The sequence below is a fragment of the Cupressus sempervirens genome, chromosome 1 (genome assembly GCF_028749045.1).
Source record: "Cupressus sempervirens isolate cs-2001-9-10 chromosome 1, ASM2874904v1, whole genome shotgun sequence".
Classification (NCBI taxonomy): Eukaryota; Viridiplantae; Streptophyta; class Pinopsida; order Cupressales; family Cupressaceae; genus Cupressus; species Cupressus sempervirens.
The window spans coordinates 54617512-54644992 of NC_143118.1; positions in this window are offsets into that span (position 1 = coordinate 54617512).

The following is a 27481-nucleotide window of genomic DNA, read 5'->3' on the forward strand; positions in this document are numbered from 1 at the left end:
TTGAGTAATCATGTACACAAAGTCCACAGGCATAAACTCCTCTTCATCTTTTCCAAAAACTTTGCATAGGGTCCTATATATCTCCATAGGCCTAGTATTGAAGTATTCCCTTTTGAAGGTTTCCTTGGAGAATGTTGTTATTGCTGGTAGAGTTCCAAATTTTCCTATATGTGCCTTTAGTGCACCTTGCCTAACTACATCCTTCTTAGACATGTATTCTTTTTCTAACCCTTTCAAATCAACGGGCACATGATAATCAGTGAGAGGCCCTAAATCGAAAGCTTCCCTAATTTCCTCTGGGTTGATTGTAATTAGGATCTCACTATTAGTTCTTCTCACTACTCTAATGGTCTAGTAATAGTTTTTTGCCATAGCCTCGAGGAGATCATAATCCATAAAGACACTAGGAACCACCAATTTCCCCAAATCAAACTTCCAGATATTGGCATGCGGGGCAAATAAGTTCCTCTTTGAAAACAATTTCTTAAACAAATCTAGACCAGTTTGAGAGGTATTAACATCCTGGACCCAATTCCCCTTGTCATATAACCCATCTACTATTTTCAACCTAGGGTTTAATGAAGTTAGCTTTTTAACTTGTATAGTTTCAATAGTGGAGTCAAGAAGCAGCTCAAGCAAATCATCATGGACATTCCTATCAAAATAATTCTCTTGACCAGAAAACACCTTCGTTGGAGGCATTTTTGATTATAATTTGTAGAAATTGAGACATTACAGAGATTATAGTGTAAGTAATTAATTGATTCTTTTCTCACTCCTCTTTTTTAATTCTACAATATCTTTGTGAACAATAGGAAACTACTTCATGCCCTTGTAGAGGTTGACATAGTCTTCTTAGTAATGGCTTCTACTTAGAAAATTTGAAATCTTTGTTTGCATGAGAAGAAACTAGTGAAATTTTCTTTATTATACTTTGTTTTTCTTTTGCACATGAAGCTTTCATTCCTCATAAATGCACAAAGTGGCACCACCTTCTACATTCAAATTTACACCATTGATTTTTGAAAAATCCTATGATCCAAGGATGCAAGCAGAGATGACTAATGTTCTACTTGACATGTTGGAAATCAACCCAATGAGATTTAGCCATGTGTATATCTCCTTCATTGTTGGCATTTAATTTTGGACCCATTGATGACTAAGAACATGTGTCATTGAGTTGCTACCTTGCTATACATAAAGACTAAGCATCTTGTTATAGTGAAGTAGTGACAATTGTTGATTCTATATTGATCATGTGGAGTATATTTGATGCATTACTTAAGAGAAATATGGTGGGCCCCTAGTCGCTATGTCACTATACATATTATTTGAGAAAATTATCATAGTGAGATAGCGATGACCATAGATTTGAGATTGATCTGAGGGTGAGAAAACTACATGGTGTGCATAAGATGTGGTGGGTCCCCTAGTCACTATGTTGCAGAGTGAAAAGTGCACATCTTTCCATAGCGAGGTAGTGACAATCATTGATTTGAGCTTGATCGAATGATCAAAATCTTTCATCTATTTTATGAATGGGGCATGGGTCTAGGTTATCGATGACATGAGAAAGTACTCTCCGGTTGGCTCATGAATTAGTATTTTAATCCTTATTAGATTACATCGTGGCTTAGGTCCCACCACATGCCCATTTCTTGGCTGGGTGCTATGTCGCTAATGGTGAGGTGCAAAGGTTTTTCGATAGCAATATAGCAACCTCCATTGTCCTTAGTTTTTTTTTGGTGCACAATACATATCCAACTAGATGCCAGTGTGTTCAAATGTTGTGTGACTCATATTTGATGAAGCAAATTCCTAGGGCCCACCTTATGAAATTGTTGTTGTGCTATCATTTTCTAGCTTGGTGCTATGTCACTAACAATGAAGCTCATTTATTTTTTGATTGTGACATAGTGACCTCCAGTGCCTTGTAAAAATATGGTGCTAGAAAGATAAATACATGTCAAATCATAATTACTCTAATTAGTGTTTCTGACAAAACAATAAAACTGCACATCCACCATGCAACTTGGGAATTTTATGGTCACTGGGAACTTTAAAAGTTTTCGTCATGTTTACTTTCTATTGAGGTGCCATGTCACTAATAGCAAGGCTCAAACCTTTTCCAATAGTGACATAGTGACCTAGGAGAAAATGAATTTTGTTGCCTTTTTTTACTTCATTTTTTGGGTTCCTTTTCTGGTTTTGACAGCTCTGACACAAAACATGTGACCAAATATTTCTAAAATAGAACACTTTTTAGTTGCCACTCCTCCATTTCATGACACTTCCCTTCAATTTCACAGAATTCACTATGTTGCATAGGGTAAAACACTTGCATCTTTTGATAGTGACAATGTAACTGCAATAAATCTTACAAGGATTGGACGGTGGGAAACAAAAAGGAAAAGGCCACTTGGGGGCATGAAAGATTTGAATTGGATACAAAATATTAGCATTTAAAAAAAAAGGTTTCACGCCCAATTTTTTTAAAAAGGAATGAGACCTAGGGTTTAACAAATGTTTTCAAAGGTTAAAAAATTTGTAGGACTAAAAACAAAAACCCTATTCTCCATAATTGACTCAACTCTAAATTTTTTGTTCCTAGATTGCGGAAATTTTATTTTGCAAAAAATAAGACCAACGGGCTCAATACCCTTCAAAATTCTATCTGATTCCTCCTTATAATCAACATCACATAGTTTATTTATCATTGTAATCCTCATATTCATATCTTCCTCTGATATTCTCCTCTTCCTATTTATAAGCCTATTATACAGACCCTCTATTATCTTATTCTATGTATTCTCAAACCTTTTGTTCCTCAAAATCATGTTCCTTATAATGGCATTTCCTAACTGCCTTCTATCCATATTACTATACAAATCATAATATTTATTGAAATGTACAAAATCATTATCATTAATAATTTGCATGTTAAGATTCTCTACCTTTCGCTTCCATGCTTTCTTTCTAGTTGATGTTCTTCCTTCTTGCACATTATGGAATACTAGTCTATCTTTTGTTTCATCCTCTAATTCCTTAGAATCACTAACTTGTGCAATTTTTCTTCTCTTACTAGGTCCGCTGGTGGTTTGTTTGAACATTTTCTTAGTTGCTAGTGCAAGTTCATGCTTCACCTTCACCAATCTCTCTAATTTACTTTATGTAATAGATGATTCAACCTCTAACTATCTTCTAGGTTGATCACTCCTTGTTCTGACTAGTTGCATTGGTGCAACTACTGCTATATGGTGCAATTGGTGTTTCTGCACATGGTTGTGCTACTGTCACACCCTCTAAAGGTCCTACAACTACAATGAGAGTTTTTTCCAATACTTTAGTCTATCCACTAGCCTTCATTTCTAGTGCAATACCTTTTATCTTATCATAATCCTTCTGACTCATGTCAGATTCCCTAAGAATGGAATCTATCTCCTTTCTTTCCTTGCTGTAGAGTTCTAAGTGAACTATTCTCATCTTTTCTTCATATGTTCCCCATCTAGGGCACTCTGTTTCTTTTTTATATTTAAGAATAATCTATGCATACTCTTATATGAGCTCTATGCTCATCTCACATCCCATAGGTTCTATAAATTTAACTCTGGGAATTATTTCTTCCATGTAGGTATTGTCAGTTTCCACTATGAAGCATATTTCTTCCTTGTACTTTTCTACCATAAAGGGAGGTATCCTATACCTCTATTTTATCTTAGTCTAAAATTTCTTCATCATTCTATCGATGTCATCATCTCTAACATTTTCTTTCTTAGACCTATAGTATTGAGTCACCAATTTCTCTCATGAAACATCTGCTAATCTATCTTTTCACTATTGGAATAAAGTTTCTTTAACTATTGCTTAGCTTGTGTCAATTCTCCTTTCACAACAATGTTGTACTTTTCTAGCTCAAAATGTTCAATCTTGATAGTATCTAGTTCAGATGTAACTTGACTTAACTAGGATCTAAGATCCGCATTCTCAATTTTCAATTTTGGTTCATTCTAGTTGCTATTTTTCTTAAGACTCAACTTAAGCTCAACAATTTTTAGTTCATATTTCAAGATCTCATTTTCCTTCTGAAAATCTCCTACTTCATCATTATCACTCATCTACACAATTGATTCCTTTCTAGATTCTAAATTGTTGATCTTGTCTTTTAGTTTACCAATGTAGACTTTTTCATCTTCATATCTTTCTTTCAGGTTATCTCTTTCTTTAGTAAGAAGGTCAATTTTCTCAAGAGCTTCTTCTAGGTTTTTCTTCAACTATTCCATATTCACTAGGATCTTACTTAAACTATTAAACTTCTTCAAAGTAATTGGTCTTTGATACCAATTGTTATAAATAGATAATATTGAGAGTGGGGGAGGTGGGTGAATCAATATTCTACAAAATTTTGCCCACAACTGAATATTGTTAACTACTTTATAAGTTGCATAAAAAAGTAAACCAAAAATACTAAACAATAAATATAATCATGCACATACATAACTCATAACACTATTATTTGTTAATGAGGGAAACCCTAGCCAAAAGAAAACCCTCGTGGGGATGATACCCACAAGATGATTTAGTAAACAATAGGATCTTGTTAAGGATATTGAACCTGTTAGGAGTTTATGAAGTACATATAGTGTCTTGAGTCCCTATTAGGAGACTAGGCCTTATTAGATGCCTCAAATCTATTACGATTTGATAGAAAAAATAAAATGTATGTAAGAAGAGCCCACTGCCATAACATGCAATTATACAATTCAATTCTTCACAAGAACAGATAAACATACAATACTTGTTGTCTGTTGTACTTTACACTTTGTTCTGATCATACATCATAACTCACATCACATAAAGCTCAAAAATATTTCAAACTCTCTATACAATAGTTTGCATCACATGACACTTTCTTGTATATCAGAGATAGCACACTTATCTTCAAAACATAAGGTCTTTACTTATACCTTGTATAATTACAAAACTCTACTCAGTCGACCTTCATGTGTTCACATGCTTGACATAATATAAAATATCTAATGAAATAATATCCACTAAGTCAGCTCATCATAACTTAGTAATTATTTAATAAAAAAAAATTCCTAAGGTCGTACAATCCAATTCTCTCTTATTCTCTATTTTGCACTATTAAATACCTTCACTGGTATTTTAATCATAACTCATATCGTATTGTCCATACACATCTATGCATTGGAATATATCATCATGACATTTTCATGAAGATTTCCTTAACTATGCATGATCAAACTCTCAATGAGTCATTCGTACACTTAACATCTATTCTCTATGTTGCTGTAAATTGTCTAACATAGACAATTTTCTAAATCTAAATGCATAAATGAAATGTTGAATGTATGTTGCCATAAATGGAAACTATCAAGACATCTATTTGACCATATAGCCAAAAAATGATGCTGTCAAGTTGGAAAGAACATTGTATTCTATAAACATGAGTTTCTTCAAGCATAGATTACAAAACCTAAAGATTCAATTGGGAAAGAACAAGTGACTTTTAAACCCAAGACCACTTATGTATTCACTCCTCTCATACCTTTGGGTGTTCTTGAGTGCAAAAGAAATAAGTGGCCTTGGTTTACACTTTCGAGGAGGCCTTCTTGGGGATTTTATCACCCCTTGGGATGACCTTAACTCTAGCATTTTGGTGGAGTATAAATATCAAGAGGTGAATCAAAAGACACCGCTCTTGGAAGAAAAATCTTGTCACTCTTGGCTAAGCTCCAAGAGATTTATACCTTTGGGAAGTGAAGGTGGAGATTTGAGTCATTGTCTCCTCCTAGATGTGTGATATTATTTTCTTTCATCTACAAATTTGGCCCTCATGTACTTAGTGTATATCAAGGACACCCCTAGTTCAGCTTGTATATCCTAGTTAAAACCTTATAGGATTGTTGGCGTGTTTGACATTTTTGAGTATTTGAAACCCTTCAGAAATCCAAAAAAATCATAAAAGTTCAAAATTCAAAAAAAAAAAAAAATCTCAAAAAAAAAAAAAAAAAACATCTTATTTTAATTCCTCTTAGTCAAGTTGTCCACCATTGGAGATATAAGAGGAGTAAGTAAGAGGGGAGGGGTGAATTAGTTACTACTAAAATAAATCCTAGGTCCCTTAGATGTCAGTACAAAATACAAACTAAAAATTAAATACTACTGATGCTCGTAAAATGTTGTAACTTAGTAATTATTGAATGTGCTTGGTAAATGATTAACATACGAACTTTAGATGTATTCTATGATTACCATTACTTTAACTTAGTTGCAAACACATCAAAGGAAATAAAAAAAACACATTTGACACTAGGATTTAACATGGAAGCCCAACTTGGTAAAAACCACCAATTGCAACTAGTTACTATTTTCACTGTTCTGAAGTGAGCCTAGTTAGGAGCCAACCCTTATTAATGGTTACAAAACACATTATTAGGTGTGACCTTGTTAGATGATTTAATCACCCTATTAGTGTTAGTGTAAATAATTAATTATTATTACACTTTACTTAAGTTACTTAGGTTAATGCATTATTTTATTATTTATTAGTTAGACACCTAGGAGTATGTTTACTCATATGAGTTGTCTTGTTGATAACACAAGAGTTAGCGAATAATTTTAGTACATGGTGTCTACAACATATTTTTATGTGACACATCTATGTAAGCTTATCCTCTCATCATTGCACTAACTTCTATGCTCAATGGAGGATAATCCACTCTTGGTGGACATGTGCTTAGTTGTGAGGCTTATCATTTCACTAACTCTTAGTCAGTCTAGAGGCCTTTATATATAGGCACTCCTAGTGTGTATGTACATAATGATATTCTCATTATTGTTATTCTGATCATATTTTATTGATCCATATTGTGCTAGTGCTTAGGCTTCTTGATCTTGGTGTTATTTTTCCCTAAGGTAAATTCTTACATGGTATCAGAGCTAAGGGAGCTTCTCTTAGAATAGCCATTGGAGATCATTTTTGCCTCACCTCTCGGAGGACCTCGATTCAGATCTAGAGTATCTATAGTCATTGAGAGTGTCTAGAGAAAAAAAAAATACCTCACCATTGTGTCTGGAGCATTGATTTAGTAAAATTTGACTATAAATTTGCCTACCCTAGGCCATAGTCAAATTTAAGGCAATTTTTTTTGCAAACTAGCACCCAAAGATCCAATTTGCAAAATTTGGTATGATCTTTTAGATCTGTAAATTTAATTTTCAAATTTTCATATTTGTGTCTCTACAATTATTTTATTTTTTGGATCTATATTTTTTGTTCAAAATTTTTTTAGCCATCAAGCTTATAGAGAAGCATTTTTATTGCACAAATTGAGTGGTCAAATCCTAGTGGCCATGGAATATTCTTTAGACTATTCCATCATAATTGAAAATCACATCAAATAAACTAAAAAATCAAACTAGCAAATCAAACCGATGAACATACTCCACATTCCAGCGAATCCAACCACATATGGCAGGTCAACATTCACCAGTAGTCTTGAGTTATTTCAAACTCCATGGCTTCATGTCTTTAACCATCACCCACACCAAAAAATTGGTGCATGTGGGATAATTTCCCACAAATGACCAGTGCCAAAGATGCTCGTTGACATCCAATGTCGATCATTATTGTTCCAGCTTCGGTGACCATTCCAGTGAATTCTTGATGCTGGCATTTAAATTATACCTCTCTTGTCAAGCTTTGCCTCATTGCTCTCACTAGTTGGCTCAACAGTTCTTGATAGCAACAAAAGCTAGCACCACCTTCATCACTATGACCATAGCTAGTGAAATTTTTTTAGCAACCTTTGTCAGCCATCCACGTAGCTGACATGAAAAATACCCCCATATCTCCATGTCAGCTCCGACTATCCACCACATAGCTACTTTACAACTCTTGCTAGTCAAGGCTTAGTCAGTTTCCACATAACCTACCAAGTTAGCATACTTGGCCACATCGGTGCCAACTCAATTGTACAATCAAGCAGACTAGCTTTTTTGTTGACATCATATTTTTCATGAGCCTAAATTTGATGGTTATTTGACCATCACTAGTATGCCAAATTGCACTTCTACAATGGTTGTTTAGACATCAAATTTAACATAGTGTTTTGTTGAGCAGACCCCTCACCATATGTAGTTTGGATTTGATAGTCCAACTTTGAGAGGCCATATCTCAGTGATTTGGACTCCAAATCAGGTGCAATTTTTTTTGATTTGGGCTATAATTTCATGAATTTTTTAGTTGTACTATTATTTTCTAGTTTTGGTGCATGTATGTGTCAGAAATTTTAGTTTTATGCTACTATAGCTATCCAATCTTGCATTTTACAACTTCAAATGCTCCGTACAGGCTCATTTGGACACATTTTTAGGTTCCAATTTTTTGAAAGTGAATAATTTTTTGTCTACTTTCTAGATCTATAATCGAATTATAGGCTTTGGTGGAAAAAAATACCACTTTCATAAATAGGTCTTTTTTTACATTGTATTGCTTTGATCAAACTTCAAAATTATTGTCCATTTGAGCTACAGTTCTTAGTACTAGATTTGAACTCCAAAAGGAGGTTGTAAACATGAAAATTAGAAGCTCACTTTTGTCCATTTTGACAAGTGGCTTATTGTAAATGCACTACATATAAAGTGCCAAAACCATCACTTTTTTTTTTTTTCCGGGGGGGGGTGGGCTAAGTGAATGGTGGGGTGTGTCTTTTGTTCTTATGTCTCTCTTTCTCTCTTATAATCTTATAATTTTTGCATCATGGGTTCACCTAAAACTCCAGTTTTAACTTCACACAATTATACTACATGGAAAGATATTGTATAGAGTAGACTAATGGAAAAAGTTTTAAATATATACGTTGATGGTACAATCATAAAATTGATTGATGATGATGCACAAGTTGATTGGCAAGTTAAAGACAACTAGGCTTTAGAAATTATTAGGAGTTGTGTTCATAGAGATCTCTTCTTCCACATTTCTAGCTTTAATGATACCAAGGGTTCTTGGGACAAATTTTGAAGGTTTGTATCATAAGGTGGTTGAGGAAAAGGGATTCCAAATTGAGGATGATCTAATTCTATTGGATCCTAAGAATTTTGACACAATTCAAGACTATGTCAACAAAGCCAATGAATTGAGAGCACTACTTAAGGATTGTGGTAATTGCATGAAGGATGATAGATTGATTCATCACATCTTGAAGAGGCTACCTTCATAGTACACATCTTTTTTTTCAAGTTACAACACTCACAGGTTGACCATGGGAAGTGCCTTCACTAAGCCTTAATTTGATGCATTTGCAAAAATGTTGATGTTGGAACAATCCAAGTTGATGGATATGGGAATTATTAAGTCATCCAAGTCTACAACATTGGTGGCTAGTAATGAGACCCAAAATAAGGGAGGCAAAAGTTTCACCAACAACAAGAATAAGTAGTGGAAGCCAAAATCACAATCAACAATATAACAATCTTCCTCCTCACAACAAGGCAATTCTTCTTCCAACAAGAAGGAAAAAAAACCAAGAAGGATAAACTATTTTTTTCATATTGCAAGAAACCAAATAATGATGAGCATCATTGAAAGACTAAGAGAATAGATGAGTTGGAAAACTTACTTAGAAAGAACAAAATCAATGTGCCAAATGCTTCCAAGGATATAAATCTATCCACTTCAAAGGGAAAAGGGAAAGCACTTAGGACAAGTTCAAGTTCTTTAGGGGAATGAATTCTTGACTCAGGTGCCTCACATCATATGGGTTCTTCAAAAGGACACTTTTCTTCATTGATGCAATCTAAGATGCCTCACATCTTTGTAATGGATGATGCACAAGTGATTCCATCTAGATTTTATTAGGCCTATGGATAATCCTTCTAATTTGAAAGTATCTCACAACTGGGCTGATATTACACCTTATGCTATTTCTACAATTTTTAGGGTATATGGTTTCCCATGGACTCCTCATGTAATACCTTACCAAGTTCCTCTGAAGGTAGGGATAGTTCAAATTCTATGGTAGATAGGTGGATTGGAGGAAGCACATATGGTTGGTAGATCTAGAGGCTCAATTTTCCCCACTTGTACTGTGGTTCACTAGTTCATAATCATTAATGCCGGTTATGTGTTCCTGTATAAATTCTTGGCCCAGTATAAAATGGTTGTCTCTCATGTCCATTTTTATGATAGTGAGGGGTTTTTTGATGTGTTCAGATGAAGGGCTAAAACTGGTTCAAAAGAGTATCAACCCTACTTTCCTAAAGATATAATAAGGAATGGGTTCTCTTTGCAAGAGAAAGAGATCAAAAAGAGATGGAGAGTTTACTCTAGGGTTTTGGAATTCATTAGTTGTTTTGATAATAAGTATAAGCCTCTAGATGATGAAAAAATGAGGTAGATAAATTGAATAAACTGGTGACTACTTTTCCTGAGATTATGGAGGTCATGAATGAGAAGATGTTATTCTTTATTAATTCTTTTCTTGACAAGGCCTGAGAGGTCATGAGAAGGTTTTTTTTCACCCTTGTAGTAGGAGTAGGACAATTAGTTGTTCAAAAAGGACTAGATTATAATGTAATTCAAAATAAGAGGCCCATGGTTGATAAAGGAAAACAAATAATAGGGTCAACCAGTGCTATTATGGAGGAGAAACCTGATAAGCCCATGCCCAAGAGGCAAAGGATAGAAAAGGAATAAGTACCTCAAATAGAGGAGTATTCACCCACTTAATCCCCATTACACATAGGACATGAACAACTCACTAAGGAGCAAGTGGAACAATTTGGATCCCAAGGGGGGATTTTCATTAATACATTAAAATTGGAGGAGGGAAATCCCCAAGAACCTCCTATGCCAAGCCTTGATTTAACCATTGCTAATTATAGAGGAAAATAGTTGGACCCTATCGTGGAATAGGCCAGCTGACAATTCATTTTTTATGATAATTTTGTTAACTCTAGAGTCTTTTATCAGCTTGCTTGGAGGATAAACATGGGAATTTTTGAAGTTAAAGAATCTTGAAATGGAGGAGGTAGATCTACAAAACCAAATAAAAGGGGGAAATGATACAGGAATTTAAGAGATTGACTCTAGAAGAAGGAAGGAAAATGATAAAATCATCTAGGGATTTTTTGCTTCCCAATTGGGATATTGTAAATGCAATGATTTTTAATTATATTACAAAGAAATTAAGTACATATGAGAAAGGGAAGAAATAAATGAAAGGTGCCAAGTTTAGTGAGGATCATGCTGCATTAGTGATATGGTCAATGAGAAAAGGATCAAGGATTAGCTCTTCCCAGCATGATGACAACGGCCTAATAGGAAACTTCATCATGAAAAGAGTTGAGGAAGCTACTAGTGAAGAGGCTACAAAATTAGGTGTTGGATCAGCCAACTTCACCTTAGCCACAACCCTAAGGGACAAAATAGAAAGGTTGGAGTTATAGGACAACTATGAGAAAGTTTTAGCTACCTATAATAAAGAAGTTGAAAAGAGAATTGAACTAGAAAATAAATTGATGGGACACCAAGGATAGTGTAGCAGGCCTAGAATCACTTATCCTTATCCACCAGTTGAGCCTTTTAAATCCACTCCTCTTATTAAGATTCCAAAAACACCATAGAGACCTCAATATTACACTATAGAGGATTTTGAAGAAGAAAAGAGTAAATTGTGGGCGTTGCATGTAGAGTTAGAGATCCAATATGAGGATTGATTAAGGAAAACCATTATGTATTTAGTTAACAAAGGTAACAAATATTTGGGTTGAGCTGAAAGCAAATGATGATGCCCTAAAGCCAATTGTCAACAAATGGAATAGAATGAATAATAATGTTACCCTTATGTGGTTTTTTGTTGTTAATTTATCTTTTGGGTACATAGAAAAGACTTATGATTTAACCAATGATATATTAGAGTTTGATGATAAGATTTTTGCATTACAAAAGAGGATCATAAGTTATCTTGACAAGTACAAGAGTATTAATTTTGAACCCTTCCCACATGTCATAGATAAAAAGGATAAGTTAAAAAATAAGGAGGAATGGCCCCAGGAATTGAATGACCTATTATGCCCTCGAATGAATAAGGTCATAAATGAAAAGGGAAATGTGTGGTGGGCAGCTACAACTAAAGAGGTTGTGAAAGCTCAATTATTCTTTAATTGTTTTAGGCAAGATTTTGTTGAGATTGAAAAAATTGGAGATTATATGATGAAGAAACAACATGATATTATACATTTTAGTTAGCTAGATTATACACTTTTTGACAAGTAGATGGCAGATTTCATTCATGCAAAGAAATTAGAATGTGGTGAAACTGATGATGATGAAATGGAACAAGATGAAATTCAAATAATTGATACATTAGTACAAGTAGAAAAGGCCAAGGGTAAGCAACCAATTGTAGTTACTAGAATAGGGATCCAAAATGATGAATTGGCAACAAGACAATTAATGGTGATAGTTAACCTGTCAGTACAAGACAACATGGATGGAATACCTCAAGTCCAGCTCATCTTGCAAGTAGCAGAATGAAGCCCATCACATACAGAACCAAATATTACATGCTCTAAGGAAGAACAACACCAAAAAAGCCAATCATAAAATCCTTAGAAATAAAAAAGTTTAGAAGAAAGTTGTCCCCACTAAAGAATATTCATGATGAAAGACATTCTATTGCACCAATTTTTGTCTTTTATGATAGTAATAATATAAATATCTTTTGTCTTAAGGACAGTTGTTGGTTTCTCTATTCTTAAGGATTATTGCATCTCACACTATATAATTGAGATTCTAGGGCTAGAGAAAGGGTTTGAGTCATTGTACAATTTTAGTTTTACTACGCTTTGTTCGGTCCAATTTTTCTTGATATCAACTCTTTGATGTATTTTCCTTGTAAATTCTAAGAATATATTGATGTTATAGGATCATAGTGTCTTATCTTGAGTTGTTTTGAGTTATATTACAATGTTATAATTTTCAAAGAAAATTAATGCAAAGATGAATTGTCCCCATTATCTTTTCTCTCTGAATCTTGTCTCCATTTTTATTATCTGGTTATCTTGAGATTGTATGAGAAAATATTGTCCAATTTAATACAGCTAGGATAGGTTGTATATTAGTTCATTATTGCTTTTAATTCAATGAATTAAGTAAATACTTTAGTGAATATGATAGGATTTCTAGACAGTAAAAGGATATGTGTAAGAATGAGTTTGAGTGAGAATTGTTGATAAAATGGATTGTAATGTAGTCAATTAGGTCAAGAAATTGGATAGACTCTAAATCCCAATGGATGAGGCACTGATAAACTATTTCAGCTAGCATATGGAAAGATCATAGATAGATGTCAAGAACATATCTAAAAATCAATATCAAATTTACTTTAAATATTTGAAGAATGTCAAATTTGGTCAGCACTTATATACATTTAACCTCTGAGTCTTAGTTAGCTTCTATTGACCAATATTATCTGTAGATCTAAGAAGAATTGTGACCAATCTACTATAAGGGAGGAATTTTGTTATAAATTGTTATGGAATGAATGAAATATGAAGGTGATATTAGATTTTCAATATTTTATCCTTTAGGTGCACCCACGCATTGATATATGATTGAAAAGATCACTTGAGTAGAAAATTAAAAGAAAATAGAAAGAAGATTGTGTGTTTTCAATCATTATTTTGTCACTGATGTCAAACCTGCCCCATGCTGGTAAGACAATTTCTTATATGTTTCAAGCACTATCACTTAGTTGATTGATGAGGAGGATTTTATCAATGAGTTGATTGATGAGGAGGATTTTATCAATGAGATGTAACAAAATTACCTAGAGGAAAGGTTGAGTTATGATTATGTATTGAAGTGCAAGAATCAGTTAAGACAATAATAATATAATGTATTCATAATCTACTTGTGGTTACAAAATGATTGGTTACACTTGGAAAGTTTAGAAGAAAAAGGTTGGACAAGGTTCATTTTCTAAGCTTGACCAAGTTGATAGAAGGTCCCAAGAAAAGTTAGTGCAAGTTGAGCAAAACATTAGTTGGAGTCGAGTGAAAGCAATTTCTAGTGGATGCTGAGCAAGTTAGTAGGCGTCAAGCAAGGTAGTAGATGCCAAGTGATTTTTACTTGATGTCAAGCACGAGTAAAATCTAGTTGATGCTGAGTGATTTTAAAATAGATGTTGAGTAACACAATATGTGTCAAGCATCAGTAAATTGATAATGTCGAGCTACTTCATTATGAAAAAGATCAAAGAATCATCAAATAGAAGCCCACAAGTTTGTTTTCTTGGAACTTGTAAATAAGGGGGAAGATGAGATCGATAAGCTAGAGGCATAGAATCTTATGTATCCCATTTTGGAGGCAAATTCAAATGGATTCTAGAAGAAGTTTCTAGAGAAGACAAGAGATGGGGTAGATACATTGTATCCTACCTAATCCATCGAAAACCCTAATTTTTGAGATGGATAAAGAGCAAGAAAAGAGTTCTAATTCCCTATATGTAGGGATCTCTAGTCATGATACAATGTTGGTTGGAGGTTTTTTGGATGTGAAATTCTGACAAGGAGAAGGAAGAGGGTTTGCTTCATCAAGTGACCCAAGAGGAGAAGTTTGCAATGGAAAACTAAGCAAGAAGGCTTAATGAGGATGAATGCTTGAAGGGTGAACAAGCTATCAGAACTACAAAGATCGGAAGCCAAGTAGAGATGAAGACTGAATAGTGATCTATAATCTGCAAGTAAGGTTGTAAATTGTATTAGATAAAAGCTCTACTATTGCTTTCTAAAAATTGTATTAGATTAGGGTAAATCCTTTGGAGAAATTTTGACATATAAATTGTTGAAAAATCCATTAACAAGGTGGCATTCCATGTGAATGACCTAAAGTCCTCTAACAAGGTTCACTTTTAACAAGGTGATTGAAATCCCTTAACCGGGTCACATTTAATAGTGTGTGTTGTAACCTTTAATAGGGTTGGCCTTTAATAGGGCATCACTTCAGAAGAGTGAAAAAGGACTAGCATGTTACTAGTAGTTTTTCCCAAATTGGGTTTCCACGCTAAATCATTTCTCAAGTGTACAGATGGATATGTTGTGTCTTATGCTTTACATTTTTGCATGTTAGTTTAAATAGTAACATATCAATTTTGGTTAACACACAATGAATACATGCATGGTTAAGAATGTTATATGGGTTCACTAAATTGTGAAAAAAAAATTGTACATTTGGATCTTGAATAACTGACTCACCCCCCTTCTCAGATATTCTGAAATAATTCTAACACCACCTTGGTTTTGTAGAGCCAAAAGTGTAGAAAACCTTTCATGATTTATTTGAAGTTTGGTCTAGATCTGAGGAACATATAGCTATTTATAGGAAGTAGCTAATCTTTAGGGTATTATGATCTTCATCATCTTGGTACTAAGTATTTTGTTTCTTAGTAGTGTAAAAACACCAATAGAACTAGTGTTAACCAAGCTCACTCTTTTACCAAAGGAAGTTTATGAAGTTGTAGTATTAACTGAGTTTACTTGGTTAACATAAGAAAATAATTTCAGAAGTTAGGATGTATAAGGTTGGGTTGACTAACAAAGGATTTTCTTGTTTTTTCATATTGAGTTTAGTTGATTTGTTTGTTGGTTCTAGCCAATTGAAGAGATAAAGAATTATTATTATTATAAGTTGTATTCAAGTTGACTTAACAATGTATACAATATAAGTATAAGTCAAGGATTAAAGAAATGTGAGAATGTGTGGAAGATAAGAAGATTCTTAGAGGAAGCAAATTGGAAGGATAAGCATAATATCCTTATTGGGCTACAAAGATTAATCTTATTAGGAATGATCAAGTATTTGAGCTAGAATTTAGATCTAAAATCAGTAAGAACCAATTCCAATACATCACTAGATTAATAAGACTTACTTTTGAAACTTGACTTATTAATTTTCCCAATTTGACATTGCTTACACATCAATTTATTAGGTTTTCTCAAGCTTGGTAAACCTCATATTGTTCTCTTTCTACTAGCATTGACTGTGTTATCAAAATTAACATGACATAACCTTGTGTGTTATAGCCAAACATTGGTAGTCCTTATAATGAAGCATGTATTCTCAATAGAATCCAAATATAATAGGTTACCTATTGTCTATTCACAAATACCAATATGATTCCCAACATCATCATATATCTCCCCTTTTCAATTTTGAAACTCTAGTTGGTGACCTATGTTGTTCAACTATGCCACACTCAATAGATTATACTTTAGTCCTTGTACCCAATATCCATCATCACATTTGATCTTATCACTCAACATAATAGAATCTTTCATAGGATATGGAGCATCATTTCCAAGTTTAACAAATCCTCCCATAATGTTCTAAATTTTCAGATTTTCCAATATCACCACTCACATGATGTGTACAACCACTATCAATAATCCATGTGTCATTTTTACTAACTTGAGAAATGAGATCTTTTTCTACTTCATACCTTTCTTATTCTCTAGAATAATTTTTTATTGCAACATATACAACTTCCTCACCTTCCTCTTGCTTGTTAGTTTCATACTTGGTATCTTCCACTTTGGCTAGGTAACAAGCACTCTTTCCTTTATCTTCATAGTCTATATTTCCTTGATATATGTATTTCCTTTTGTCATTCCTTTTATTCCCATGCTTATTAGGATATCTAGATGAAATATATCCAACCTTATTACATTTAAAAAAAATCAAATGTAGTTTACCTTTATACTTCCTTTGCCTATCAATAGCTTCTTAGCAAGTAGTGCTTTGAGCTCTTCTACATCATTATCATTTGGTTCATAATCAATATCATTATAACTATGATGGGTACTCATATCTTTCCTTGAAATCCCAATAGTTAGACATGACTTGAAAGAAAATTGAATCTTGTAAACAATAGTTAGCAAAGTTATTAATCTCAAAAGTAGTCAATCTATTGACCAAAGAATCAATATTTACATCATTTTGAAGTATAGATCTTCACTCATGAATAGTAGAAGTTGTAATAACATAGATAGGTAAAAGAGTTATATGAATGTTTCTTAAAAAAACCTTTTCACACTCTACCAACTCCTCTAATAGCATTAACCACTTCCTTGATTCAATTACCATATTGTACAATGTTTTCACCTTCTTTCATCTTCATGTCAAACTTACCTCTTAAAATTTTATCCATTTCCCTTAGCATATTTAGATTTCCTCCATGTAAAAGTATCAGTTTGTCCCACATCTCCTTATCAATAGCACAATATTTGATATCACCAAAATCAACATCTGTCAGGGAAGAAGCAATCTTTGTTATCGAATAGTTGTGTTCTTATTTTTCTCTCACCTACACAACCATCATAGGACCTTTGGCATAGTCATGTTGTGATTGTATGGGTAGTACAATGCAAAATCTTCAATGCCAAATAAGTGAAACCTCACTCTAGTTTTCCATAATGGAAAGTTCACCTTGTTAAACTTTGGTACCTCTCTCTTATACATCTTTTTTTATCTTTAGCTAAAATCATTCAAACTTGTTCCTCTAAACACCATTTCTTTGATACTAATTGTTAGATAACTCAGGGGGTGAATTGGTTATCCTCATTCCCTTTGAAATAATTCACCACACTTATAACAAGTTAAACTTATTAGTAAATCAACTAGGTAATCATTGTAAAATTTACCAATTTTGTGTAGTAAATAGATTTACTTCTTATATCGAGTATTGAATTCATTAACTAACTTATATAAATAATAACATTTTTAACATGTAGAAGAAAATAACATATAAGACATCCATGAAACACCATGATTTTTAATGTGGAAATCTAGTTAAGGTAAAAATGACCAGGGACTAGTCATCGAAAATAATTTCACTCTTTTGAAGTGAGCTCGATTAAGAGCCAATCCTGTTAAAGGTTCCAAATACACTTCTTAATTATGACCCTACTAGGGGATTTTTTCCAAAGATCATCTAGACCTTGTCACACTTCACTGAGTGGCCTTTCCAAAGAAATTACAAAAATTCAATGAAATATTGGCTTACAATAAGGATTTACAAATAGAAAGATTGTTAGGTTCACTTGGTTAAGATATTTTATACTACAATGGTTAGAGAGTAAAAGTGCAGTGATTTGATAAATATGAAACTCACTTTTCTATTTCAAATCTCCATTCTTCTCAATATCTTGTTTAGTGACTAGCCATTACATCAACATTTCACTCCACTTCAACTCCGCACTCTGATCTTGTTAGTAGGATCTCCTTCAAAAACTTCACATCAATTTGACTATCAACTAGACCAATAGTATTTTCCTCCTTGAATCTTCCTTATATAGACAATTTTTTACTACTTTATTTTTTTCTTCAAGGTGTCCATGAAATCCTCTCATTAGGCCCATTGAATCTAACACTAGGTAAAATGAATTTTGGATCTTTCCAACTATAAATCCACCTTGGAACTTGTACATTTTCTTGGATATCAAAAAGCATCTTACATCTTCACTATTAGATGTTACTTTAATTATTCTAGTCATTCAGCTTGTTAGAAAAATTTATCCTTATCTCAAAATATTCTAAAATAATGTATATTATTTTTTTATGTCATCCTATACTTGATATTTCACAATTTTTTCCTTATTTATTGAATTGTTTTCTTCCTTTGTCAAACTATTATGATGTGGAGTCCAATTAGACTCAAAGACTAATTTCCCTCTAGCTCATCAACATGGTTCCCCTTCATATTTTACTACTAGATATTAGGGGCAGTGGTCCCATGCTCTAGGGTTCATGCCGAAACACCCCTTATAGGGTCATGGGGAAACACCCTAGGCGAGGTCAAGGGGTAGTACCCCTTGTCTAGTCTTGGGGTCAAAATATAGGTTGGAGTCAAGGGGTAGTACCCCCAAAGCCAAAAATTAATTTACTATTGTAAAAGGTGTTAGTAGTTAAATTTTTTGTTGATTGGATTGCTTATTCAAGCCCTTATTTTGTAAGCAGCAAAAATCTTGTATAAAATGTCTTAGGGTTAGAGATTTCATAATCTATGATCAGATAGTAGTTTCTTGCAGTGATATTGAGTTGTAAGGGATTGCATATTATAATTATATTGTAATCACTAAATAATAAGAATATTGGACATGTTTTTTGGTGGATGTAGTCCAGCGATTGGGTGAACCATGTTAAATATTTGTGTCTTGCATTCTATTTCGTGTGGTTTATTTTTATTTTTTATTGGTTATATTTTTATGTAGTTTTTATTTCTATCTCGTTAATCATAACACAAACACCTTCATTACATAGTTAATACTATGCTCAGTTAACACTAGACTTGCTCGATTAATATTTTCCATTCATCCTCTTCATTTACCAACTACTATCTCTATCTTAGTGTATCTTACTAATTATTTATCTTTTCACTAGCTAACTTCATTCTTCTACCAAAAAAGCTAACTTTCTTGAACATCATCTCAACACGTCATGAAATCATGTCAAATGATCAAACCAACTTTATACTATCATAGAATAATTCATTAGTTGCTCAATTATGTTCACATACTCAACATCGATTCTTCATCTCTACCTTCATACTTGGCTTTTCACTTCTCTTACCCAAAAATCACATCCTCTAGATGATTGCAACTTACATGAATTAGTACTATAAATTAGTTTGACATCAATTATAATATAACACCTGATATAACTCTTCTTCATATACTTTGCATCTTGGATATGACATTGCTCTTCATGAGAATCACTTCTATCCAACAATCTCACCTTTACTTTCATCAACATTAGTTGTGTCTAACAAAGATAACCTCCTTGTAAAACACTACAATTCTCCTATTATTTTTTGTGTCAATTATAGGTCCAATAAAAAAGGATTTTAGATTTTTGAAGAGTAGAATGAGAAAAATAAATTTAAACTTTGAAAATGTGAAAACTCCTAGTCACATCAATCAACTCTAATGACCAATTATTTTTACCTAACTTTGTATGAAGATTTTTTATAGAGAACATTAATCTAGAATCTACTAATAAGATTTGCATCAAAAATGTCCAAGTAAGCAACACCTATTGACCTATGCTATCACTTTGAAGCCCAAATTGAATACACAAGTTTCTTAATGTATCCCAGTTTAATATGTGGTCTCAAAATTTGTATTTTATTCTAACTTATTGTTAATGTTAATTTTCATCGATTTCCTACAAATTTCTTTGATTATTGCATCTTCAATTAAAATCACAACAAAATAAGAATAATTAGATATAACATTAAACTCATCTTTAAGGACTAAATTTGGATCTTAATGATTATTATTCCTAAATGGTTCAAGTGGAATAGTGATCTCCTAGATTCTAAGGTTACAAATCTAAAATAAGACTCATATTTTGATCCTCATGTCAAGGTTAATGTAGGAATTTTTTCCACAACCTTAAAATCCTTTCAAGTGGTATAAGAGCATAGTCACATTTGATTTTAGCTGTGGGTTATTGGGTTTTTTGAACTACTAAAGATTTGAGTAGGAGCTTGCGTAGAGACACTTTCTGATCTTGTTGAAGAAATTTTAAGAATTGAATTCTCCACAAGGGAAAATCTCTCAAGAATGACCCAAGTTAGAATGTGAAAATAACAAAAATTCCACCTCACTATAATTAGTATTATTCCTTGACCCTAAGGAGTTAGAAGATGCATGAAATTCATCCATTTTGTGATTGATGTGATTAATCTTATGGATGCTCTGGCTGGTGAATTGGGAGGAGCAACCTCAATATTTCTTTGTGAGACTACACTATTTCATATGTCGATCGGGTTGAGAGGTCTTAATCTAATCTATGAGACTACATAGGGGTGGTATTGAATAAAAAACCTTATTAGATACTCATAGATAGATTTCCTCTTAGTTCACCTCTAAAAATTATTATCATGAATGATGATGGCATTCCTTTGGGGAAGTCTTTGTATTGCATAAAATGTAACAAAGAAAATATATAATAAGTAACTAAAGCCTATTCCTACATTTTAATGCAAACCTCAAATATAAGTGATGTGGAGAAGCATAAAACAAGTGTGAAGAAATGAAATAAGAAATAACTCTAAAGTATATTCAACACAACTTATGAAAATGAAAACCTCCAAAATAATGTGTATGTGATGTTGTTATTGTTGGAATGTGGTTTCTCACAAATCCTACAACATAATAATGGGTTGAAGAGTGCTTTTTGGAGGAATTAATAAAAGGGGGGCTTCTTGGGCTTTGATTTGCTCACACGTGTGAGCAACCACTTGGGGACTAAAAGGTGTTTAGGAGGATATTTAGGATAATAAAGTGGGATTAACTTGTGGTTAGGCTTAGAAGGATGAGAGTGATGGATAGTAGGCTAGGCTTTAGGTGGGATAAGGATTTAATTTAATCATAAGATTATATAAATTTGATAAAGTAGAAGGATTTAAATAAATTATAATTTATTTAAAAGGGGATTTATGGAGCACTATGCATTAGATTAATTTAACATATTAGGGGGGATTATTCAAATTAAATTTAAATACATTAGGGAAGCGAACCTATTTAATTAAATAAATTTAATTAAATAATTAGAAGAATACAAAAAATATAATTAAATAATAGATAATCAATTATAGTGTCAAGAGAAATATTAATAAATTAATATAGTGTTTGGGACAATTTTAAGTGTCTACATTTTGCCCCTCTTTGATGTAGTGTTGGGACAACATTGCATCAAAGAAAAGAAAACATGGGTTTCCTTACAGAGGAGAGGAGTTCAAGGAATTGCATCGTACAGTCAACAAGGGAGGAGGGTGCCCACTAAAGGAAATGGGTTGAAAGAGCAATATATTTTGCCCCATTTTCTTGAAAATAGACACTAGAAGGAAAAGGGAAAGAAAAAGGCTTAAAAGAAGGCCTTTCATGACTTGTTGGGAAGATCAGAATGAAGAAGCATGAATTGGATAACGATTAATCTAAATACATCCTAACAACATGAATGCATGGGATTAAATTGTGTTACTATGAGAGAACACACCCTAGTTTAATATTACAAGAGGAGTTATGCATCAAATGCTATAGTAGCATAGATGGAATAGTTTCTTTGCATGGATTAGACTCTTAAAACTTAATGTAGATTTCATAGTTATGATAGAACAAATGATAGATACACACTAGAGAGGTCAAGGAACACCCAAAGTCTTTTCAGTGATCTTGGTGGAAAGTGTGATAACCTATTTTCCCCATGAGAAATGCATAACCATAACTTGAAACTGACATAGATGTGCCAAAGAATCATGAAAATAGATCATATGACAAAATGAACCATGTAATCAAGTTAAGTTTTTAAAATAATATCAAGATATTGAAGATCAAGGCATACTTGGGGAGGCTACTAGTCACACACAAAGATAAAATCAACAAATAACCTTATGACCAAGTAGTCATTCAATCCATAGTTCTTACCATGAACTTTATTCTAATGGTAAATCTATTAAGCATATGTAGGAAGGATGCATCCTGTAAGGAAAAAATTGATTATTTGATTGAATTGTATTGAAATGTTTGTGATTATTTGCTAGCAATTGTATAAAAGGAATAAGGTTCCAAAATCATTTAGTCTTAGTATGAATTCATGTAAGTTTTATTTCCAATCACTATTTTGATAAGCTCAGTCACATGAGAAGAGATGTTGAATAGAAGAATTTGGACAAGATGTGATCAGATGATGGAAGAACTTTATTGAATGAGTTGAATGATGCTGATAAGATAGGGTTAGAAGAAAAAATATATATAGGATGGAAATTGATTTGTAGTGAATGATTGTGTTGGTCTGATTTTTTACATAATAACTTTTCTTAAAATCGTGGTATAAAAATTAAATGTGAGTCTTTTTATTTGATCCCAGGGTTTCAAGTTTTGGTTTTGTATTTTTTATACCTTTTAAAATTTGTGTAAGACCCTAGGTCTTGCACTTTTTAAATTTTCTTGGCACAAAATCTTTTAAAAGGATCGAATATTCTTTTCCCATCTTCTTTGTAGTCATTATTGAGTCCTTTTTGAAAAGGTCTTGTCCCATCGTTGGATCTTGTTTGGATCCACTGATGTTGTGTGCTCATTATAAAAAGTTGTGAGGCTATTTACTATAGCAATGTAGTGACCATTGCAAAACTTTGTTATGGTACTAAAAAATGAGGTCCGACACTGGAGAACTGTATCAATTTGAAATCATTATGGTCATGTGCTCCATCCAAGGGTTTTCAGTATTAGAAAGGATGCATGTGGAGCAATTTGCAAGTGGTGTCACCGAAACCCAAGTTTCTTTTGATGAGTTGCTATATCACGACCAAAAAATCTATGCACCCTACCAGTAGCGACATAGAGAGTGCTCAAAATGTAAAGAAAGTGACAACTTTTGAAAGTTGATGTGACCATAGAATTCCCATGTAGTTTCATAAATGTGCATGACCACCTTTTCTAACAACATTATTAATTGGTGAAATTTCAATCAATGTGTTACATGTTCTCCGTCACCAGAATTCTAAATTTTTTGGAGGTCGCTATAGCATGACTAGGAAAGTCATCAACTTTCTAGTAGTGACATAGCGAGTGCCCAAATATTGCAAAAGAGGATTTTCTTTTAAAATGGGTGGTGATTTTGAGGATCCCGAGGAAGATATCTTTCAAACCATGCCTTTATTTCTATGACAGTCATGTCATTCATGGTTATTCTATTTTAATTTTTCTTGGCACCAATTTTTGATGGGTCACCAGAAGTCTCTATGTCACTATCAAAAAGTTAATGACTCTTTCTAGTAGTGAGGTAGCGACTAGTCAAAAAGTTGTGATGTAATGAAAAATTTCAAAAAGTGGGCCCCAAATGAGTGACTTTTCAGAAATGAGTTGTGCAGATCAAATGACATGGTGGCATCCTACTAAGAATTTATACACCAAAAGTTCTAAATCTGCCAAAGGTTGCAATGCCGCTACTAGAAAGTTAATGACTTTTGACACTAGTGATGTAGTGACCCACTTGAAAAAATAAAAAACATAGCGAAGTCAAGGAGGTGTCATGTAGTTAGGCTTCTAGCCTCATCCTAAAAATAAAGGAATTACAATGGTATAGAGGCTTTCCTCATAACTCTATTGCTGATTGGGATGGGTTTGGAGCAGCCCTATGTAAGCATTTTGAGGACAAAAGTGATCATCTATAACTTTTAGAAAAGCTGAAAACTATCAAGAGGGCACCCCATGAATGTATGAATGATTTTAATTATAGATTTGAAAAGACATGGGACAAAATATCTACTATAGTGAAGCCTTCTCCTAGTAATGCATTCCTTTATTACCTCAGATCCTTCAAGAGTGATATTTCTACCACTCCACAATCTATAGAAGGGGACACTCTACTAAAGGCTTATGAGGTTGGAATAAGGGTAGAAAATATCTTGATATTAGGAGGGAAGTTAGGTCCAAGGACCCCAATTCATTTATTCCCTAACATACCTAATCATTAGCATACTGTATTCACTATTCATACTTCCTCTACAAGTCAACCTCTTGCTATGATAGTAGTTCAAGAAAAGAAGATGGAGGATAGTAGTTCAGTTATTTAGAAGATAGCTAATAAGTTGGTGACTATGAAGAGGAAAAAGGATAAAAATAATAAGCCTCCCCAAATCTATTATCAAGGTCCCATTCATAATAGATCCCCAAACTAGAGTCATGCCCCTTATAATTAGAATAAACCTATCAATAGTTCCCATGCTATGAATACCAAACTAAATGGGGGTTGCAATTAGAATAGACCTATTGATAATTCCCCCATGCTACAAATACAAACCTAATTAGGGATTTAGTCCCTTAGAAAAAAACTTTCTCAAGTTCGAGATTTATGCCCTTGTAACTACTCCTATAGATATTGTATGTGTTATAAGGTAGAGTCTTGGCATTGATTGTACCAAAGCAAGCAGCTGACCAAAAACTCAATACTAATCAACCTATTGATGATTCTCTACAAGGAAATTTCTCCTTCATGAACCATTAGGTGGAAGTGCTTTGTAATGTAAACAAGGATTCTTATGCTTACACTACTAGGAGTAAAAGAAGAGTTGTAGAAGATGCTACCTCCCCTTCTCCTAATCAAGCCTCAACGTCAAGTGCAGTGCCTCATGTACAAGAAGTGGATTAGAATACAATTCTAATCAACCTACTAATGCTCCTTGATATCAAAGGCCAAAAAATAGTAGAGGAGATGTGAATGACCCTCAAGCTATTCCATCTCAACCTTCTACACATGCAACTCCTAAGGTTTCTACCAAGGCACATAATGCATCTTTTAGTGCATTAGATCAAATGAAGAAGATCAATGTGAATATTTCTATTTGGAATGTTGTGGCTACCATACCATCATAGAAGAGTTTGTTGTAGTAGGAGTTGAAAAGCATTAAACTTAGAGATCAACTACCTAGAGAGGAGAGTATGACAAGCCTAGTGCAACCAAGCAAAGAAAGAGAAACAAGTAAGAAAAATAGACGTCCTCCTATCTATGTGTCTTTAATTATAGGAGATAAACTATTCCATAGTTGCATGATAGATTTAGGGGCTATTAGTTTAGTGATGCCTAAGTGTGTTGTTGATATCCTAGGAATGAAATATGAGCCCATTGTTAAGGATTTATTGTAGCTAGATGGTAGTATGTCAAGACTACAAGAATCTTTAGGAATGTTGAAATGGCCCTACATGCATGCCTTGTTTGTACTATAGTTCAAGATATATCAATTGCTGAGGTCAAAACACACTTTGTTAGATGTGTTTCTAGGGACTTTACTACCCAAATAGATGGAACTTGCATATCCTCTAAATGGTCATAAATATTTTTTAGAACAAGTTATGGAACAAAAGCTTTAGTTAGAGTAGAACCATTAACACTCAATTATATTTAGCCCCACACTCCTAATGTCATAAATATGAATTTCAGCATCCTAGAGATAGATGAAAAGACACAAAAAATGAGCCTGCCACTTCTCTAGTAGAGATACCTAATTTCCTCTTAGATGAATTGGCTAATGCATATCAGTTTGGTGCTATATCAAAAGCCTTGGAGTAGGCCTTGGTACTTATTTTATATCAGAGAAAGATACTCTCATTCCCTAAATTGATGAAGAACAAAGAAGACACAAGTAGGAGATGAAGTATGTACTTTGATGGATCAAAAAATAAAAATGGATCAGGGGCTAGTGTGATGTTGGTCTCTCTTATACAACAAAGGTACTACTTCTCATTTAGGCTTCAATTTAGTTGTGCCAATAATGTGGATGAGTATGAGGCATTAATTTGGGGTCTCCTACTTGCTCAAAAAAGAGGAATTCAAGTCTTAAGTGTATATGGTAATAGTGAGTTGGTGGTTAATTAGGCAAGGAATCAAAATATCACCAAGAATAGTTTTCTTAAGTCTTAAAAACATAGAGGATGGGATTTTCTTGAAAGTTTCAATGCATTTAATATTTAGAGCATCCATAGAAAAGGAAATGGACATGTTGATAGACTTGCAGTAGTGGGTGTGTCTTATGATGTGCCAAGGAGCCTTGAAGATGAGAAGAGATGGAAGATTAAAGTGATGGTTACACTTGTTGTCCTTGATAATAATGTCAATTGGAAAGTCTTTGAATCTGATGCACAAATTGTAAGTTTCTTGTAGAATGAAGAAGATTTCTTAGATGAAGATTAATTGAGATTGCATGACTAGTATGGTGATCAAATCATCAAGCTCAACTCCAACAAGCTGCCTACAGGTCTAATTACCATAGAGAGCACTTTCACTCCTGATGATCAAACTAGGGATAGAGGCATGAACCTTGCTACAAACAAAGATAATCATATTCTAGTTGTAGTTGCTGATGGAAGGATGCTAAACATGGGGAAGGTATGTTCTAAAACTAAGCTTGAAAGTTTCAATCATCTATTTCAAGAATTTAATGATGTATTTTCTTGGACATATTATGATTTAAAGGGTTTTGACCCAATTCTAATTCAACATATTATAGATTTAGTTGATAATGTCAAAACTGTGAGGCAAAAGTAGAGGCTAGTGAATCCCAAGATTGAGCCATTAATGAGAAAAGAGCTTACTCAAATTGATTGAAGCCAATGTCATTTTGTCTATCAAGCATCCTCTTGGGTAGCTAACCTTATCCTTGTTAGGAAGAAGAGTCGAGAAATTAGATTACGTGTAGACTTTAGGGATCTTAACTAAGCCTCCCTTAAGGATCACCACCCTCTCCCTTCCATGGAACAAATATTGTCTAAGGTTAGTAGTTTATAGAGATTTTCTTTCTTGGATGGATTCTTAGGTTATAACTAAGTGTTATTCAAGGAGGCTGATAGATATAACACTACTTTCACCACCAAATGGGGTACCTATGCCTATAGT